The 17,945-nt window shown below is 35.4% G+C and overlaps 1 protein-coding gene across 1 annotated transcript in view; it reads right to left on the reverse strand.

Moving 5' to 3' along the window:
• The window catches only part of LOC131845653 (frizzled-2), a 46,295-nt gene extending 38,092 nt beyond the window's left edge, over positions 1-8,203 (reverse strand). The window contains exon 1 of the mRNA XM_059194742.1: positions 7,824-8,203. The gene's annotated coding sequence lies outside the window, so the exon portion shown is untranslated. The remainder of the gene's footprint in view (positions 1-7,823) is intronic.
• Positions 8,204-17,945: the final 9,742 nt, after the last annotated feature.

A 17,945-nucleotide genomic window follows, 5' to 3' on the forward strand; every position in this document is an offset into this window, starting at 1 on the left:
AATAGATAAAATATTTGATAACTGGTACATATGTTAATAATGACCGGGATATGTTTGGGGTACAATACAAATAATAATAATAATAATCTCAGGACAATTCACACGGCGCCATCTAGACCTAAGTTAAGCTAGCTAGAGCTTGTGTTATGGGTACTAGATAACTGATACATATACATAGTAAGATTTTTTTTTGTAAATACATAGAAAACACACAGACCGACACAAACAATCATACTCATGAATACAAATGTATGTGCCGTGCGAGGAATCGAACCCGCGACCACCGCTCGTAAAGCGGTGTGCTTGACCGCCAGATCACCGAGGTCGTCGAAAAAAGTGGTGGAACAAAGCACCTACACATCTACGTGTAGCATTTCAAGCTAGGGGTACTTGGCACAGCTATTAAACAATATTAAAGTTCATAGTCGCGATTCCCCGCTGCGCCATCGTCCACCCATCATTTATAAAATATATAGTTACATACACAGCCCACCCATAGCCTCAGCTGCCCCTTAAAACAGCTTTTTTTAAAATTCAAACTACAAAAAAATAAGAAACATTTTGATGTACTGTGATATCATTTTTAATGATCAAATGCATTCGTTTATGAGGAATTAAATTAATTTATTTTGAGTTATTATTATATTAATTTATTGGAGTGTCTGTTTGTAATATTCAAAATTTAGATGCTTTATTTTTTTTATTAAAACATCCCGCACTCAGTCCATATATGTATACATTTATAATTTAAACAAGTAACTAATCTTATACATCTATACATATAAATAAAACTGAAGTGTCTGTTTGTAATATTGAAATAACAGTTTTTTACTACATGCATATGAATATAAATACGGTGCATACACCAAAATAACATTTTTTACAATTTTTGTCTGTCTGTCTGTTTGTTCCGGGTAATTTCTGAAATGGCTGGACCGATTTTGACGGGACTTTTAATGGCAGGTAGCTGATGTAATATGGAGTAAATTTTTTTTAGAAAAATAAAGTTAAATTCCACGCGGACGAAGTCGCGTATAAAGTTAGTAATGAATAGTGGGGTTTTGATTGGCGGTCTTCCACCATGCGTTTTTTCACAAACTTTGTCACGCACAACATTGAGGAATCACCTTCCAGCACCATTGCTGGAAGGTGATTCCGAGCCGATCCGATATTGAAACCTTAAACAAAAGATCTTATTCCTTCTTAAAAGCCCGAAACGTTCATGCAATTCCCCTGCTGTTGCGGGTGCTCATGGGCAGCGGTAATCACTTACCATCAGATGAGCCGCAAGCACTTTTGTCCCCTATGCTATAAAAGGATGGTAATATGTTTTGATTTATTAGTACCTTAAGGTTTTTTTTTATGGATGATAATGGGATGGTCTTTCCGCCTGCGTTAACGGTTTACGCTGGCGGGGCACCAGTGGAGCATGATAAGATGAGCATGAGGTCAGGTCAGTTAGCCCATCGTGACAAATTCACCAGGAATTTATTACGATGGTTTCCAGGGGGAACCGCGTGGAGGTCAACCTGACATGGTACATTGATAGTAATGGGTTCATGAGTCCACATTACTAACAATCCCCTTCCTCCCAGTACCTTAAGGTTCTTCAGTCAGATTTGAGTCCAATAGGTACTGGAAGAGGGGAAGGGAAGACGACATAGCTATATCGCGACGGCCTCGGTGGTCTAGCGGTTTTGCACACCGCCTTTCTTCCGATGGTCGCGGGTTCGATTCCTCGCACGACACAAACATTTGTATTCATGAGTATGATTGTTTGTATCGATCTGGGTATTTTCTATTTACAAAATGTATATATTTACGAAAAAATATCTATGTATTTGTATCAGTTATCTAGTACACATATCACAAGTTTCAGCTAGCTTAACTTGGGTGTAGATGGTGCTGTGTGAATTGTCCTAAGATTATTATTATTATTATATCAAGCAGATTAAGGAAAAATTTGGAGTCATGTAGTATCATCAACCAAAGATATTGATGGAAGTGCGTAGCTTTTAAATTATGAATGAATGAATGAATGAGGTTCTGCTGGTATGCTGTTCAACAGACACAAATTACAGGCACGTGAGTAACGTGTGTTAATGAAATAAACCGGTCAATGTAAGTAGGTACCTCACTACACGTAATCCAACCGTAATTAATGCCAACACAAATTGTAAGCACTGGCGTTTCCACCACGGAAACAAACAGCTCATTGTGAGAGAATCGTATGTGATCGCACAATGTTTGCCCGCAGGGGCATCGAACCCGCACCTTTATATCCGTTCAAATAAGCACTAATTATATTTAATGCGTTTTACCTGTAATTAGGAGGTGTTAGAAAATGTGAAACAGTGTTTAACAGTTTCTACAGCGTTTTTAGGATTGTTTACAGTGTTACGTATACGATTAGACTGCTTTATGAGGTGTTTCCAGCATCTCGCCCACACCACATCGCGAATACAAACACTCAGATGGGAGATGTAATGATTATTGTAAACAAACTAAGATTTTAGACAGAATCCATTGCTATCGTATAGTATAATACGAACGAATTACGACGACGCCCCTCGTAACCGATGATTTGATCGCGAGTATGAAATATGTATTGTAAATTGTATTAGACGATATATAGAAAGAAAGAAAGAAAGAAAGAAAGAAAGAAAAATATTTTATTCAGTGCAATAAGGGATGCAAACAAGGGATTTCATTTAATAAATTCAACATTGGATAGCGTCATTGCTCTCTTTAATTAGTCGTTTACTACTGAAGATTCTACTACATCTCTTTAAAATAATCGAGAATAATCTATACATATAAATAAAATTAAATGTTTGTAATATTGAAATAATCGTGTTTTTACTACATGCATATGAATATAAATACGGTATATACACCAAAATATTTTTTTTTTACTCTTGTCTGTCTTTCTGGCTAATCTCTGAAATAGCTGGACCGATTTTGACGGGACTTTTATTGGCAGGTAGCTGATGTAATACAGTTTTTCTCTGCACAGCCTATGGTTGACTGGTAGAAAATGCCTTAAGGCGTTAAGTCCGCCATATGTACTTTTACCTTGGTATTTTGTGCATTGAAGTTATATAAATAAATAAATAAAATAAATAATAAGGAGTAACTTAGGCTACTTGTATTTTAGTAAAATAAAGTTAAATATCACGCGGAGGGAGTCGTGGGAACTGCTAGTATAAAATATATTATGTAGTGCTTAGAATATAATAATAATAATAATCTCAGGACAATTCACACAGCGCCATCTAGACCCAAGTTAAGCTAGCTAAATCTTGTGTTATGGGTACTAGATAACTGATACAAATACATAGTTTTTTTTTCGTAAATACATATTACACATAGAAAACATCCAGACCGATACAAACAATCATACTCGTGAATACAAATGTATGTGCCGTGCGAGGAATCGAACCCGCGACCATCGGACGTAAAGCGGTGTGCTAGACCGCTAGACCACCGAAGTCGATATTATGTATGTATTTACTAAAAAACATATTATTTAAGTATTTTATATCAGTTGTCTGGTACCCATAACACAAGCTTTGTGGCAGTAGTACTCGTTTATTATTATCTAACGCAGTTATTTCCTTAGGTAGTTAGGTTTTTTAATAAATTACTCAATAAATATTTAATTGAATAATAACTTTTACTATACGCTAACCTATTTGACCTATATTCGTCCTATCTTCTTAAAAGTCAAAAGTCATTTATTCATGTAGGACATTTTAGCCGCTTATGAACGTCAAATTTTTACATTATATTTTTAATTTTTCCTAAAATTTTTTCCCTTAGACTTAGTAGTTCGCGAAGGAGCACCGTTCCATTGAAAAGATAGGCATGTAGGTATATTAAATGGAACAGAGCACAAAAATTGTATGATGTAACTGGCCGTAAATATTTTTAGTAGCCCGTAAAATGGAACGTTGCCTCGTTGTACGGGAATGATGCCTATAAAACTAGAACACGTGTTTGGGGTATATTGTGAACGGTGTTGGAATAGATTCGCGGACACTTAGCGAGCTGTTAATGCCCCTCGCAGGGAGATGGCTAAGATCGTAAATAAAGGCGTGACTCAGACGACCGGTGGCGCTCGTTCGGGCTATTTTCGACTTGCAAATGAGAAAGTGCATCGGCAGCGGTGTTGCCATAGTAGCAGTTTTACCATTAGAATAGGTAAATTTAATCTTCGTTTGAGTGGAAATTTTTTTAAAAATGTGTTACACACATCCGTATGTAATGTATTAAGTAATTTGAAAATTTCCATTCGATAAATTAATTTTTGTAATTGTTTAAAGCCAAAATGACTTTTTAGATAAAAAATACATTTCAGCATTGTTGATAATTGTATCTTAATCATATAACTCTCATGTATTGAACGGATTAGCATAAAATTTGGGTATATTTCAATGCGTTCCTGGGTGGTCAGAAATCATATTTGACGTCATTTTCCTTTTATTATATGTAACTGAACTAAATAAAACTGAATCATTGTTAGCACAGTTATAATTGGCAATAACTTTGTTTCTCATGCAAAAATGAACTTAATTGTTTTCCTAAATTACAATTTTGTTGATTATTGAAATGCTAATGTCCTACAAAATAAAATGATTTCTGATTCCTGTTCTGCGGCGGGAACTATTTTACTTGAAATTAAAATTCTCATGAGGAATATGAGAATTTTCTCCAAGTAAAAAAAAGTTTTTAACAATGAGGCGATGCTTGGACGTTCAATTTGGACATGGTAAAAGTGTGTTGGCAACACTGATCGTCAGCGTAACCCATGGCTATAGCTTTCCGTTGTTTGCCTACCTGTGTAATACAGATATATTTAGTACCTACATTCTTGTAGTACAGCGGCCGAGTGCAATGCACTGTCGTTGACTATTCTCAAAGCAAACTACGTTTATTCTCGTTTCAATTGTTAGTTATTGCGTTACCATTGTTTCTTGTGTAATCAAAAGTTATAACGACCGGTGGGTATAATAAAGTATAGATTGATGAGGTACGAATAAATCAGTTTTATAAACATACATAGAAATTAATGTGGTTTCGCGCGCATATTTGCTACAATACTGATCGTCAGCGTAACCCATGCCTATAGCTTTCCGTGGTTTGCCTACGTGTGTAATACTTTACCTTTTTCACTTTTGCGGCATATAAAGTCACCTACATTTCTTTTATAAATTCGTGTTTTTTCTGTATTTCATGTATGTTATGTGTCTGTAATTGTGAATAAATAATTTATCTATCTAATACAGATATATTTAGTACCTAAATTCTTGTAGTACAGCGGTCGGGTGCTATGCACTTCTTTGATTGAATTTATATTGCACGTTGACTATTCTCACAACAAACTTCGTCTATTCTCGTTTCAATTGTTAGTTATTGCGTTACTATTGTTTCTTGTGTAATGAAGTTATATTAACCAGTGGTTATAATAAAGTATAGATTTATGAGGTACGAATAAATCACTATATTATAACCATACATAGAAATTAATAAGGTTTCGCGCGCATTTTTGGTAAATGTATCAATGAATTTTTATCGGTTACCTCGTAAGTAGATAAGCAGTTTAATTTGTAAGCTATATTTCGGCGCAGAGATCCAAATAAACACAATTTCGACAGTCGAAAATACCTCTGACCATCCTATTTAGAACACAAGTCGTGAATATATGACAATTTGAGTTTGACGGAGGTACTTCTGTGTGTCCCTACCCCTAATCAGAAATTACGAATAAAGATTTTTATCTATCTAAATTATTAGTTCTCCATCATTGAATTCAGAGTCAGTGACCATGTTATGAATTTGGAAATCGTGTAGATCGAATATTATAAAATTACCAAACAAAATATTTCATAAACAGATAGGTACTTAATAAAATCAAATTTAAAACTAGCTGATCCCACGACTTCGTTCGCGTGGCAATTTACTTTATTTTTCTAAAATAAAAGTAGCCTAAGTTACTCCTTATTACATCAGCTACCTGCCCGTAAAAGTCCCGTCAAAATCGGTCCAGCCATTTCAGAGATTAGCCGGAACAAACGGACCGACAGACAGACAGACAAAAATTGTAAATAATGTTATTTTGGTGTATACATACACATTTTGTGCATTTGTATATAAATACGGTACACCGTATTTTCATTCATATGCATGTAGTAAAAAAACAGTTATTTCAATATTACAAACAGACACTCCAATTTTATTTATATGTATAGATGTAAGTAATTTTGTTAAGTACTTACTATAGTTGTAATTACATTGAAATTATATAAATATCATTACTATATATTATGACTTGCCATATATGTAACGAAGATTTTTACATTGGACAATAAATTAAATATAAGTTTAAATTTTAGGTTTTGTTCCATTAACTGTGGTTAATGTAACAAACGGCATTCTGTGAAACTTGTATGAGCACTAAATAAATATTATCGTATGTTTATTTTAAATTTGATTGAAGATTGTTTAACTTCTTAGTATACAAAACTTTGAAATCACTAACATTCAAGTAGATAGTTTATAGGTACATAATATACTCGTAAATCTACCTAAGATTTATTTTGTGCTGTGCTCACGGTTTCACTCTCATGAAATTTGTAGTGTATTTATTATTCTGCTGTATAAACTATATTACTGTAAAGTTTTATCAAAATCCTTTCGGTAGTTTTTGCGTGAGAGCAACAAACATCCATCTTTCGATACAAACTTTAGCGTTTATAATGTTGGTAAGAATTCAATAAAAATTCTATTAAAGAATTAAAGAAAATTATTTGAATTCAAATAAAGAATTCGGAACTTGTACTTACCAACCTGCTGTGAATATTTACTCAGAATTATCTCGTTTATAATGTTAGTAAGCATTCAATATAAATTCAATTAAAGAAAATTATTTGAATTCAAATAAAGAATTCGGAACTTGTACCTACGGTGAATATTTACTCTGAATTACTTTTTAAAATTCGAATTCTTTTTTTTCTATTTACTTTAAGATATCAGTATACAACATGTACAGCTTAAATACCTAGTGCCCACTTCATTGTAGAGTAGGACAGTAGGTAGATTTATTACAATTATTATAATTTTAATAACCATTAGCATTGATAAAATATTACTATGTAATTAAAACAATATTTATATGTAAATACGTGCTATTATAATATAATAATTACTCATGTTTTGAATCATTATGATGGTATAAGGAATTTCATTCAAATTAAAGTGTTCACTATTTGTTTTACGACCATTTATTTGACGACCTCGGTGGTCTAGCGGTCTAGCACATCGCTTTACGTCCGATGGTCGCGGGTTTGATTCCTCGCACGGCACAAACATTTGTATTCATGAGTATGATTGTTTGTATCGGTCTGGGTATTTTCTATGTATATTATGTATGTATTTACAAAAAAAAAACTATGTATTTGTATTAGTTGTCTAGTACCTATAACACAAGCTTTAGCTAGCTTAATTTAGGTCTAGATGGCGCTGTGTGAATTGTCCAGAGATTATTATTATTATTAATGTTGTTACGGAATTCATGCAGGTCCAATGCAGTATTGCAGAATACATTATAGGTAATATATAGATGTCTTGGTTTTACCGCTATCTACCTACTCGTATTGGAGACTGGAATCCGTCGGCTCATGACGGCCTCCTATTTGTATAATAAAATGCAAATTATTTGTCACGATATCTACTCAACCGGCACTTATCGGCTCAAAACAAATCCCGGATCCTTATCTAGGTAAATATCTATCTAAATGCAATGAATCAATAACGTTACTTACCGCTTTCTACCGCGCGATGTCTCACTCGATCACACACAACACAAATGCAACTCGTCACAATATCTCACCGTATTCTAAAACAACACCTAATTGAATCCATGTTATCATTTAAAATATCGATCAGTCACACGCGGTGAATGTTTCACGGCGACGCGTATATTTTTACATTCGACTCGAGATATTTTCGATAGTCGCTCGTTTTAGGGTTTTCACTCCCGAGATCACAGCACTAGCCAATTATTTAGCTTCTTGTTATATTCGCTTATATACACCTTGTCACTGATCAGCTGAGCGAATGTTTCAAACAATATTCGGTTACGTATATATTTTTATCACAAACACGTAAGTAACGAACGACGTGCGCCGACTGACTGAGTGAATGAACGATGAAACGAGAATGCTTGTTTGGATCGGCGACGCAGGGGCGCGGGGAGCGCGGGGCGGGGTGATGCAGCTTCGTACACTTCGCTACTAGATGGCAGCACCCGTTCTTACTGCGAGTTCATTTATTTGCTTTCTTGGGAAGTTTTTTTCTGAACGCGCGTTAAAATAATTATATGAGCACGGGCGGGACTGCCTCGCCTCTTTATAAATTAGGAAAACGTTTCGAAATTACTCCAATCGAACGTTTTGCGTTCGGATTTGTGTTGGCGCGGCAAACGTACTTTCTGTGTCCGGACTTGGAATCAATTTACGTGATTCCACTTTGGCATTTCAAATTTCCACCTTGTTGTTAAACGTGACGGAAATTAATGTGTACATTGCAATTCTGTGACGATTTTGAAATGGAAATGTAGGTGTTGAGCGTAGCTGGAAGTTGGGTAAATGTAAAAAGTCTATTACATCCCGGATTGGGTTTGTAATCGCGAGTGAAAATCGATTAAAGTTGCGAACGTAGTGGGTTGGGATTCCATCGGTCTCGATCAGTAGATAAAACTCATTTTCACCTCGTCAATTTCATCCAGCAGGAGGGAAAGAAAATAAAAGGAACTGTTTGAGTTCGTTAAGCTTATAGACAGAGAGATTTAAATTTCTTTTACACTGTTTATTTTTAAATAAGTTGCCCATAGAGTATAGGTTCGTTTTTTTACATTTTTAATATTAAAATGGAAACGACAAAAGAAACAAAGACGGATGTGAGACAGTGATACAAACGTAAACCATTTGTATGAAATACATTAGAAATAATTGAACCGAATCGATTATATAATAGCCCAAGACAATTCACACAGCGCCATCTAGTTCCAAGCTAAGCAGAGCTTTTGTTATTAATACATAGATTTTTTTTGTAACTACATCCATAATATACATAGAAAATACACAGACCGATACAAACAATCACACTCTTGAATACAATTGTTTGTACCATGCGAGGAATTGAATCGCGACCATGCGGTGTGCTAAACATCTAGACCATCGAGGCCGTTAAAATTTTTACAAAAAGAATCATCAGAAGGAAAAGCTATTTGGAACGAAAAAATCTGTACTTTTGAAATGGATAGAAAATTATAACACCTTAAATTAAATAACGGGCTTTATTGGTTAATAAACAAGCCTTGTCTGTGGAATATGACATATGACAGATGATAGCCGCAACCATAAACAATGGAGCGGCCGCGATAGCAGCTGATAACAAGTGATTTATTGTTTTTGTTGCGCGCCTTAAATCAATTATACTGTGACTACCGATATATCGACGTGAGATTTATTTCTTATAGACCGTCCTGGTCTATTAGTTCGATATATCAACTTTGAAATCTAAGGTCGTGTGTTCGAACTGGCTCAGACAAAAACCCGTCACTACGTCCGCGTGGAATTTAACAAAAAAGTCAATTAGTTTATTTAGTTTTTAAAATAAAAGTAGCCTAAGTTACTCTTTATTACATCAGCTACCTGCCAATTAAAGTTCAAAATCGGCCATTTCAGAAATTAGCCGAAACAAACAGACAGACAGACAGACAAAAATTGTTAAAAATGTTATTTTGGACATAATAGACATAGACAAAAATTGTTTAAAAAAATATTTTGTTACTCATGATCCCATTACTAGCAATGTACCATATCAGGTTGACCTCCACGCGGTTCCTGCTGGAAATCATCGTGATAAATTCCTGGTGAATTTGTCACGATGGGTTAACTGACCTGACCTCATGTTCATCTTATCATCCTCCACTGGCGCCCCGCCAGCGTAAACCTTTAGCGCAGGTAATAATAATAATAATAATTTCAGGACAATCCACACAGCGCCATCTAGACCCAAGTTAAGCTAGCTGAAGCTTGTGTTATGGGTACTAGACAACTGATACAAATACATAGATAATTTTTTTTTTGTAAATACATACATATTATACATAGAAAATACCCAGACCGATACAAACAATCATACTCATGAATACAAATGTTTGTGCCGTGCGAGGAATCGAACCCGCGACCATCGGACGTAAAGCGGTGTGCTAGGCCGCTAGACCACCGAGGTCGTCGCAGGTGGGTGCACGATTCCATTATCATCCATAAAAAAATATCAGGTGCATGTTACCGACCTTTAAGAAACCCTTCTTGAAAAACCCCATCTTGTAGTCACTAGTAAAAACCTCAGCACGTAGTTCATTCCACAATCTAAGTGTACGCGGGAGAAAACTGCTTTGAAACCGCACTGTCCGAGACTATAGGTTCCAGCGTGTGGGGATGAATTCCCTGTCGATGGCGAGCGGTGCGATGGTAAAAGGTGGCCGTAGGCATCATGTTGAACAATACTGAGCGATTTTTTTATTTTATATAAAATTCGTTACAACCCCTGGACTGTTTATTAAGAAAATTTAATATACCCTTCTTGAAAAACCCTATGCTGTAGTCACTAGTAAAAACCTCGGCAGATTGTTCATTCCACAATTTAAGTGAACACGGGAGGAAGTTCCTCTGAAACCGCACTGTCTGAGACCATAGGTTCCAGCGTGTGGGGATGAATTCCCTGTCGATGGCGAGCGGTGTGATGGTAAAAGGTGGCCGTAGGCATCATGTTGAACAATACTGAGCGATTTTTTTGTGTTATATAAAATTTGTTACAACCCCTGGACTGTTTATTCAGAAACTTCAATATACCCTTCTTGAAAAACCCCATGTATAACATGGGGTTTTTCAATGGTAAAAGGTGGCCGTAGGCATCATGTTGATAATACTGAGCGATTTTTTTGTGTTATATAAAATTTGTTACAACCCCTGGACTGTTTATTCAGAAACATCAATATACCCTTCTTGAAAAACCCCATGTATAACATGGGGTTTTTCAATGGTAAAAGGTGGCCGTAGGCATCATGTTGAACAATACTGAGCGATTTTTTTGTGTTATATAAAATTTGTTACAACCCCTGGACTGTTTATTCAGAAACTTCAATATACCCTTCTTGAAAAACCCCATGTATAACATGGGGTTTTTCAATGGTAAAAGGTGGCCGTAGGCATCATGTTGAACAATACTGAGCGATTTTTTTGTGTTATATAAAATTTGTTACAACCCCTGGACTGTTTATTCAGAAACATCAATATACCCTTCTTGAAAAACCCCATGTATAACATGGGGTTTTTCAATGGTAAAAGGTGGCCGTAGGCATCATGTTGAACAATACTGAGCGATTTTTTTGTGTTATATAAAATTTGTTACAACCCCTGGACTGTTTATTAAGAAACTTCAATATACCCTGCTTCAAAAACCCCCATGTACAACATGGGGTTTTTCAATGGTAAAAGGTGGCCGTAGGCATCAATTAAAAGACAATTCTGAGCAATTTTTTTGTATTATTTCTTTATTTACATACTAAGTGAGTTATACAAGATTTGTGTAACACCTGTACTATTGTTGTTTTTTCGATGAGAGGTACTGACTGAAAATCAGCGCTGTGCAGCGCACGTGTAAACGTTACGCTCACAGCATCAGCTGAGTCAGCACCTTTTGCCCATAACATGTACTGTAAGGTATTACTGTTAATTAAATATTTTAAATCATTGGTTACTAGCTACTCGCTCCGGCTTCATCCTGGTGTACATGTATTATACATATAAACCTACCTCTTGAATCACTCTATCTATTAAAAAAAAACCGCTTCAAAATCCGTTGCATAGTTTTAGAGATTTAAGCATATATAGTGACGGACAGACAGCGACAGCGACTTTGTTTTCTACTATGTAATGATTTTTGCTTGCACACCCGTACGAAGCCGGGGCCAGTAGCTAGTAAATATGCTCATTAAAAGAAGAATACCTCTGACTACCCCATCCGGGATAAGAGTTGTGACTTAACGTGTAACAATAACATACATATAAATAAGTTCAGTGAGCTCATCACTCAGATTACTTGGAGGGTATCGCTACTTATCACAATATTATTATTGTCAATTATCACAGTTGTCATTTATGAGTTCTTAAATTTTAATTAAAATGATAACGCTGTGTGCTTTATATTCAATATTGGACTGTTGCACGAGATAGTGTAGAGACTATGTCAATACGGTCACAAGATTAACATGTTTATAGAATACAGTTGTGCCCGTTTTTGTTGAAATTCAATAAAAAATATAGCCTATATGTTATGCTGATGTATAAGCTATGTTACTGTAGAGTTTCATCGAAATCCGTTCAGTAGTTTTTGTGAGAAAGAGCCAGAAACATCCCTACTTTCGCAATTTGAATTTGAATTTGAATTTGAAAAAAAATTTGAATTTGATTAAGATTAAGACTAGCTGTGCCCGCGGTTTCACTCGCATTAAATTTCAATAAAAAATATAGCTTTTGTGTTATACTGATGCATAAGCTATATTACTCTAAAGTTTCATTTTTATACCTACAAACTTACGCGTTTATAATATTTAAGACTAGATTTGCCATTTTCGTATCAGTCAGGCGGGAGTTGGTCTTCAGCCGCTCCATAAGTCCTTCCTTTGGTTTGTAGTGCCATCTGCACTCGCCCCCTATCGTCCGGTGAAGCTGTAAAGGCCAGCTGTGGCTAGCATTAGAGTAGTCCATAAAAAAAAGGTGTGGCCGCGACTTCATCCGTGTAGAATGCCCTGCCCTTGTGCCCTTGACCAAATAAAGAAAAAATATCTTCGAAATTCATTTAAGACTAGGAAGAAACTCCAATCGTTCTTTTCAATTGAATAAATTAATAAATGAATTTTGACTTGATTTCATTTAATTTATACTAGTTTATTTACACACTTAGCTTAGCTTAAATTACACACTTTACTTGTAGTTTGTATGACTCGCTGGTAAGTAAAGTAACTTTCTATAGGTATACAGAATGAAAATAAAAAACTAAATCAAAAGTAAGTATATAAACGACTGAGCAATGGTATATTATTAAACTTGTAATATTTGCTCTATTGTTATTTTAAATATTATTTGTTTATAAATAATAAAATATCAATAATTATTATTTTATTAATTTACACACAAATAAAAACAAAAGTTTCATATATAAGTGTATTAAAATTATATTTATTGGGTCAAAAGTCTTGTAGCCAGAGCTGTAAAACATAATAAATGTTTCTAGTCAATATGCAAATAGATTTATATATTATTTTATTTATTTATTTACTTCTAGAAACAAACAGTTATTAATATTATTATTTTCAAAACGTTAATTATTAATATTTTGCTGTCATTTATGAGAGATTATTTATTATTATTAAACAATTTCCATAAAATAGACCAGACAGACTTACAATGCAACAAAAGCTAGGCGTCTCCTAGACACAACTACCAGGAGAACATATCTCGCGTGTAGGTTGCATTGCGATAGCTGACAAACGACACTCGTGGCTACATGTACGCCTGTGTGCATGCAGTAGGCAGTACGTGTATTATGTATGCAGGAACACAATGGGACGGTGGGCGCTCGTGGGCGCACCGCTGCACCACTGCTTGCCTCTTATGCATTACCGGTACCATCGGCGTGAAATGTGCTAAGATTCTTATGCTTTTTTTTTGTTGCCAAGCAAAATAGGAAACGCCACTACATATCCTATGTGGTTATAGCCTACTCATACATAAACGAAATAAAATATCTCCTTTGGAAAGTATACACTATATCCTGAGGAGATAAGAACCATCGCTCCTAAGAATATCCTTCTATTCTTTTTCGTCAGGAAAGGGGCCTAGGTAGCGAACTTTGAAATAGGGCGAGCACAGATCTTTATAGGTCGCAGTGCTGTAGGTCTTATGACAATAAGTCCAAAATCCTCAATAAAAAGCTGTTGGCCGCAACTGGCCTTTACAGCTTCACCGTACGATAGGCGAGTTTAGTCTGAGGACACCGCTAGGGTTACGAACCTCGGCTCGGGCCTTCGTAATTTTGATCCCCGTTTGAAGTGGACGATGGGAGTGGACGGGATATCCTGTCCTGTATCGATATATATATCTAGGTCGCATTGCTACAGGTCTAAAGCACCTGACAAAAACACAAATCCCTAAATAAAAAAAATATCTATCTATCAGTTCATTCTTCACTCTTGACTCTGATCTGCCTGCTGAGATCTGCTCTCTCTTCACTCAGATCTGCCTGCTTAGATCTGCTCTCTCTTTACTCAGATCTGCCTCAGTAACTAAACTGAGTTACTTTTTTTTTTTACTACTTTTTTTCCTACGCGTGGAGAAACTTCTCGATGCCAATATGAATAAAAAGTGTACATAAAAATCTTAAGTTACGTAAATATTATTAAAAAAAATGCCAATTTATAAGAAATTTAGTTTTCGTCCGTTATATTGCTATTCAAACAGAAAATCTATTCATGTAAGATATTTTAGTCATTTAAACATTTATGTAGTGGTAACAGTAATCTATACATCACTACTGTTGCCATTCCAGTGTATCTATATAAATAAGTAAAATTGAAGTGTCTGTTTATTAGTGAAAGCTGTCAATTTGAAATGACAAATCATTTCAAATTAACAGCTTTCACTAATTGTATATGAAAGTATATACGGTACTTACATCTAATATGAAAAAAAAATTGTCCGTCTGACTGTTCTTGCTAATCTCTGAAATACCTGGACCGATTTTGACGGGACTTTCACTCGCAGAAACCAATGTTTTAAGAAGTAATTTAGGCTACTTTCGTTTCAGAAATTTGATTGAATTTAATAAAATATAAGTTACATTCCACGCAGACGATTTCACAGAAAGATTTCTCTAAAATAAATTCTTTATATTTCTACATTATGAATTTATATTATTTTGTTTAATTCCGCTGCAATTAGCATGTCTGAGACCACAAATATTCGGTGTGGAAACTTGACTACCGTTACGACCTTCTCTGATGGTGATCAAATTCCGACCGTTATTGAGTCTACACCTATATTGCGACACGTGTTTCGCCTCTAAACGAGACATCATCAGACATTGAATAGAGTTCGGATATAGCTTGGAAGCGAAGTGTTGATTCATCGGCGATCAAACCGCGTCTGTTCGCCGATGCTCTTTGAAGCGGAATTAAACAAAATAATATAAATCATTAAGTAGTAGAAGAGAATTGTGGAATCACCTTCCAGCAATGGTATTTCCGTACCGATATGATATTGAAACCTTCAAGAATAGAGCTTATTCCTTTAAAAGGCCGACAATGTACTTGCAATTCCCCTGGTGTTGCGGGTGCTCATGGGCGGCGGTAATCACTTACCATCAGGTGAGCCGCATGCGCGTTTGTCCCCTGTGTTTTAAAAAAAATGAGACTCCGCAAAATGACACCAATTAGGTGTCATTTTGCGGTTAAAATATTTTAGTTTTAACTAGCTATTACCCACGACTTTGTCCACGTCTGTCTTCGTGTTGTGTGCACGACAGTACACTCAACACGCATGTGTAATATTTTCTATTAATACTCGGTCATACCCGAATGATTTCAGATACACTCACTAAATACGATGTTATTCAGGTATTGTTGGGGAATCGAACTCGCGCCTATTATAAAATGAGGCAGAGTTATAACACTGTACTATAGAGAATTATTAATATGCATTATTATTAAAATATTGGATCACTGTATAGTTATTTTCACTGTATAAAAAATCAGGAATAATGCTAGATATATATTTTTCTCAAGAGGGTTTGTAAGAAACTCCAAAGTGATATATAAAAAAGGGTAAATCTATACTAACATTATAAAACTGAACATTTTGTTTGTTTGTTTGAACGCGCTAATCTCTGGAAATACTGGTTCGAATTGAAAAAAATATTTTTGCGCTGGATAGTCCATTTGTCAAGGAAGGCTTTATGCTATATAACATTCCGCTGCGACCAATAGAAGTGAAGCATCAGTGAAAAATGTTGCAAACAATCATACTCATGAATACAAATGTTTGTGCCGTGGAATCGAACCCGCGACTATCGGTAGTAAGGCGATGTGCTAAACCGCTAGACCACCGAGGCGTTGCTGTGGCTAAGGTTCTTGAATAAAACAATATTGCGACTATAAATTGAGATGTAAGTTATCCTATCTTTCAAGTTGAATAAAATTGCACACAATGTGCAAATCAAATTTGCAATCGGTTCAGTAGTTTTAAAGTCCATCGCGGACAAACAGCGTGACACGTAATCATTACATAGTATAAAACAAAGTCACTGTCGCTGTCTGTCCGTCCCAATGTATGCTTAAATCTTTAAAACTACTTTAAAACTAGATAGTGATTTAACAGGAAGGTTTATATATATATATTATAACTAGCCTTTGCCCGCGACTTCCCTCGCGTTAATTTATCCCCTTAGGGGTGGAATTAATCAAAATCCTTTCTTAGCGGACGCCTACGTCATAACATCTACCTGCATGGCAAATTTCAGCCCGATCCGTCCAGTGGTTTGGGCTGTGCGTTGATAGATCACTATGTCAGTCACCTTTGAGTTATATATATTTAGATACATGTACACCCGTGCGAAGCCGGGGCGAATAGCTAGTTTTTTATATATATAAACATGATTTTTATATATATAAAGATGATTTTTATATATAACAATACACAGTATTGTTATTATTTAAAATGTCTATTACCGCATTGTACTTAACAAAATCCTTTACAAAATGAAGCAACAGATGTTAAATCCAGTTAAGCCGAAGTTGCGTTAACTCCGGACCGTTACTCACGGCCAATATGGTTCCAATAACCCATTAAACTGCGTTGTTTGTATGAGTTACTGCAGTTGGATGGCTGATTTGTGCCTATATTAATTACTAATAATTGCCTCCCCCTAATTTGGTTTGTGATGAAGTACATCAGGGAACTATTTTTATGAATATAAACAGGGTTGTTCATAACGGTAAAAATCTATACATCTATACATATTTTTTCAAATAAAATTGTAGTGTCATATAAATGAAATTGGAGTGTCTGTTTGTAATATTGAAATAATCATATTTTACTACATGCATATGAATATAAAAACAGTACTCCAAAATAACAATTTTTACCATTTTTGTCTGTCTGTCTGTCTGTTTGTTCCGGCTAATCTTTGAAATGGCTGGACCGATTTTGACGGGACTTTTTTTGGCGGGTAAGAAAAAATTCAAATCTTCCGATGGTCGCGGATATACATAATTCCTCGCAGAGCACAAATATTTGTATTTTTTGTATCGGTCTGGGTGTTCTATGTATAATATGTATGTATGTATGTATTTACGAAACAAAATATCTATGTATTTATATCAGTCATCTAGTACCTATAACAAAGCTTTAGCGATCTTAACTTGGGTCTAGATAGCGCTGTGAATTGTCCTGAGATTATTACTATTAAAACACTCAAATAGTCATACTCATGAATACAAATATCTGTACCGTGCGAGGAATCGACCCTGTGATTATCGGAAGTAAGACACTTAAACCGCTAGACCATCGAGGCTGTCAATTATAGCTATTTAATTTAGTTGCTACCACAAAAACCAGCCCAGTAAAACCCTCATGACACTTCAAGAAGCAATAAAACAAATACACAATTCTAACGGGCCGGGGCAGCGCTGCCGAAATGAGTCCCGTAAACTCCCGTATGGAAAGATTTACGAGCCGTCACACTATCTACCTGAGCGGCAACCCGCATGTCTTCTTTCCTTTTATACCTTCCCTATTGTCTCACAAACTGGTTCTATC

Source organism: Achroia grisella, unplaced genomic scaffold (genome assembly GCF_030625045.1).
Source record: "Achroia grisella isolate CSIRO2021 unplaced genomic scaffold, CSIRO_AGI_Agris_v1 utg478, whole genome shotgun sequence".
In the NCBI taxonomy this organism is placed as follows: Eukaryota; Metazoa; Arthropoda; class Insecta; order Lepidoptera; family Pyralidae; genus Achroia; species Achroia grisella.